This window comes from Canis aureus, chromosome 31 (genome assembly GCF_053574225.1).
Source record: "Canis aureus isolate CA01 chromosome 31, VMU_Caureus_v.1.0, whole genome shotgun sequence".
NCBI classification, from domain to species: domain Eukaryota; kingdom Metazoa; phylum Chordata; class Mammalia; order Carnivora; family Canidae; genus Canis; species Canis aureus.
The window spans coordinates 27,066,527-27,070,960 of NC_135641.1; the positions used below are offsets into that span (position 1 = coordinate 27,066,527).

The following is a 4,434-nucleotide window of genomic DNA, read 5'->3' on the forward strand; positions in this document are numbered from 1 at the left end:
TTTATTTGGGATTTAAGCTTTAAGTTTCACTTAATCTTAGGAAGGAAAGAATGGGAGAGGAAGCAAATGACTTTTAAAAATATAAAAGTTGTATTTTACCCCATTTTAAAAGTATTGATATAGTTTTTAGGCTGGAATTTGAAATTTCATGATAATACCTGGCACTTTACATGAAGCATTATCTGATCAACTTCTTTGGCAAAGCCATTTAGCAATGAATATTGAAATATATTCTGCTTTAAGATACTTTATTAATTAATTAATGCATGGTATATTTGAAATTTCATGTTTAGGTGGTATATATGAATGAAGCATGATAAATACCAAAAATTATTATTGAGAACCTCAGAATTTCAATGGCTGTGAATAATTTATTTTCCTTTTTATTTTAGATATTCAATAACTCTAGTTTTAGTATAATTTCACCACCTTTATGTTTTACTCATAATTATTTTTTTAGTGGCATTAACATCTCTAGAACCAAAATGCATGATTTGTTATGTTACTATGACTTACATACTCGCCTTTGCTCTTTGAAATAGGAAGTGTCCTAGAAGTGAAGCCAGAAGAACTGTCTGGGTTTCTGTTGTAAGGTTAGCTGAATGGTTTTAATAAACCAAGTAACCTTCTGCTTTCCTATCACTGGAAAACAGAGAAATCTTGTTGCCATTACCATTTACAGAGATTTGAATTAAAAGCTCTTTGAAAATATTATTGTACTTTCCTGTGATGTCTTGTGCACAGTGAGCATTCCACATACAAATTGTAATTGATAGACAGGGCTAGCCCGTCTGATCCTGGTAAAATGGTAGGCTAAAGTAGTATAAAATTCTTCCCACAATGAACAACAAGAGATGTTGGATTTAATACAACAATACACGAAATGTGTGGCTGAACTAACAAGATGGAATACAAATTCCCAGGTGGTAGAAATGAAAAGTGGTAAGTTCATGGATTGAATCTCTGGAAACCATAGGACACAATAAATAAAAGCAATGAGTATCAGACTCAGTGTTTCTAGTTCTTGGATTTTAATGACCAAACTTTAATTCATTTATGTAAGAAGTTGGACAGATGAGTTGATTCATATAGCTGAGGGCCTAAGGGAATTGAAACCTCAGTGAAAAAATAAAGTAGAATAAAATCTGTACACTGACATAGGAAGCAGATAGACAGCAATGAAGCTTCTCCCTGCCTAGATTCTGGATGGAAAAAAAAAAAAGAAAAAGGAGAACTTGGAAACCTGAACCCAAGTCTTTGAATATTAGCGTCTAAATTGCCAATAAATACAATAGAGAGATTCTCATCTCAATAATTAAGATAAAATTTGATTCCAAATCTGTGACTACCTAACAAAGCAAATATAAAAATATTCTAAAGAGACATTCCACCATTGGATAACAAGAACATCTATCAAAATATTGCAAATTAAAATAGTTTGTGGGAGGTTATTAAGAACTGAAGAGTCGATCAGAGCATTGAAAGATAAATTGGAGAAAATGTGGAATGCAGCACAGAGACAATGAGATAGAAACCTGGAAGCCAAGTCAGAAACAGAGAGAATAGACTGAATCAGTGCCCAACACACATTAAATAGGAGTTCCAGGAGCCAACAATATAGAAAGTAACAACATGGTTATTGGAAAACAACATAGTTTAGAATTTTCAGAATTAAAATTGTTCATTTTCGAGAAGCGTAAACTCCATAAAAAATAAATAATTCCACACTTAGACATATTTTATTAAAACTTCAGAACATTAAATCAAAGAGAACATGTAAAATAAAACTGAAATAGAGAAGACATTACATAAAAAGAACTGTAATTAGACTGACTATAGATAGCTCAACAAAAACAATAGGAATCAGGACTATGGAATAATACCTTTACAGTGTGGAAAGGGAATAGCTGTCAACCTATAATTCTCTGTCAGCTAATCTCTCAAGAATGAGGGTCATATGAAGCAAATTTCAGATAAACAAGACTGAGAGAATTTTCTTCTGACAGGCTCCTTTTTCAGGAAGAAAGATTTTAAATCCTAGAAGAAGTGGGATGCAAGAAAATATTAGGAAATATGTGAGTAAATAATTGTATAATTTTTGTATTGTTTGTGCAGAAAGCAAAGCTATTGATTAAACTTTAAAATTTAGAAGTTAAAAGTAACCACAGAAGAATATAAATGACACTGTAAAACTGAAATTAGTAGGGACAAGAACAAGAAATAAGTTATATTACACTAAGATTAATCTAATGGAAGAAGAGAAAAGAGAAAAAGTGTAAAGAAGAAGGCATACTATGGAAAGTACAAAATTACATATGCAAATAAAGCCATTGAGTGCTTATAGAAAAATTAAGCAGCATTGTAAGTGTATTAGACGTGTTTTTACATTTAATTCTTACAATGATGTCAGGCAACAAGCATCATAAGCATGTCATTTTACAGATTATGAAACTGGCATGCAAATGACTTAAATAGTTTGCTTAAACTCCCACAGCTAACTCAAGAGAGTCTGGGTCTGGAGTCCATTCTGTTACCACTATAGTTTTTCTATATACAAAATTAAGATGGTGAAATAAATCTAAAGTCATCACTAAATAACATGTAAATGGTTTAAGATTGACAGTTAAACATAAATGGTATGATATTGCCTATTAAAAGACTTTCAAAATGGATTAAAAACCCACACCACCAAAATATGCTATTTACAGAAGAAAAGCCTTACATGATAAGTAATAAAATAATTAATAATGAAATTATGAAGCTGGGAAAAGATATCAAACAATGTCTAACCAAAGAAATGCTTAGTTTACATTAACAAAAAAATAGGGATTAAGGCAAAAAAGTCTTACTAGGAAATAAGAGGGTCATTATATGATGAAACAGGAATAATTTATCAAGAAAATAGAAAGTACTATTAAATTGCATTTTTAAGATGAAAGCAAAAAACCTGCAAATCTAACGATTTACTTGGAAAATATACATACAAAAAAATCAGCTACTTTCTTTCCTCTCTCCCACCCATTTTGGCAGCTGCTTTTGTTTGGGGCCATCCTGCACCTAGGGCAGGAGGATGGTGGCTGCAAAGAAGACAAGAAAGTCACTGGAGTCAATCAGCTCTAGGATCCAACTCATTATGAAAGTGGAAAGTATGTGCTGGATATAAGCAGACTCTGAAAATGATCAGATATGGCAAGCCAAACTGGTCATCCTTGCCAACAACTGCCAAGCCTCAAGAAAATCTGAAATAGAATACTTTTCCTATGATGGCCCAAACTGGTGTCCGTCATCACAGTGGCAATAATATTGAATTGAGCTCAGTGTGTAGGAAATATTACAGAGTATGTACGTTGGCTATCATTGATTCAGGTGATTCTGATAACATTAGAAACTTGCCAGAACAGACTGGTGAAAAGTAAGTCACACAAAATTTTTCTTTCATTGTATTGGCCAGAGCTTATTTTGAACACACACACATACACACACACACACAGAATCAGATAAAGAATAACATTATCTCCTTGGTATTTATGTATCAGGAAATATTCATAGCCTAATTTTCCTCCAACTTTATAAATACCCTTTGCTAACATTCATACTCAAAATTAACAAATCATACTTATTCAGAGCTCAAGGAATAAACATTTTAGCTAAAATTTCAAACATGCCTTGGACATAATGCTAATAATGTTTCATCTTAAACAATGTATTCATGAAAACCTTCTTGATTTTTCTAACAAGTATGTCTCTCATTTTGATTCTCCAAAGTGCTTACTTTACTGAACATGTCTTACATTAACTTGGTGGTTCTCAGCCAGGGCATCATTCCCCACCAGGGAACATTTGGCAATGCCTGGTGACATCTTTGGCTGTTACAACTCTGGGGGTCATGACTGTGAGGGGGTCTTGTGGTAGGTCAAGGCCAGAAACAATGCTAAGCAGGACACATGGGTGGCTTAGTGTGTGAGCATCTGCCTTTGGCTCAGGTAGTGATCCAGGGGTCCTGGGATGGAGTCCTGAATCGGGCTCACAGCAGAAAGCTTGTTTCTCCTTCTGCCTATATCTCTGCCTCTCTCATTGTGTCTCTCATGAATAAATAAGTAAAATCTTAAAAAAAAAAGAATGCTAAGCATTCTAAAACGCTCAGAGCAGTTTGCAATAAGAAGCTATTTGGCCCAAAATATCAACACTGTTGGGATTGAGAAGGAGACACCCAGTTTTAGTTTGTAGCTTGTTAGTTTTCTTTTTTATCTTCTCTACTTTCAGTGACATTGAAAGTATCATGGACTGGGGCTTACCTGGGATTCTGTATAATATGTAGTGTCATGTCTGCCGCAGGGTCAGTCAACATTTGTGAAACTGCATTTTCATTCAATGTCAATCCTTAGTGTCCATCATGTTTGCAGTGCTCTCTTCAGAATGTGTGTGAAAGAGTCT

The 4,434-nt window shown here is 33.8% G+C and overlaps 1 pseudogene; it reads left to right on the forward strand.

Moving 5' to 3' along the window:
• The first annotated feature begins 3,070 nt into the window (after nucleotides 1-3,070).
• Nucleotides 3,071-3,416, forward strand: LOC144302231 (large ribosomal subunit protein eL30 pseudogene; annotated as a pseudogene).
• The last annotated feature ends 1,018 nt before the right edge of the window (nucleotides 3,417-4,434 follow it).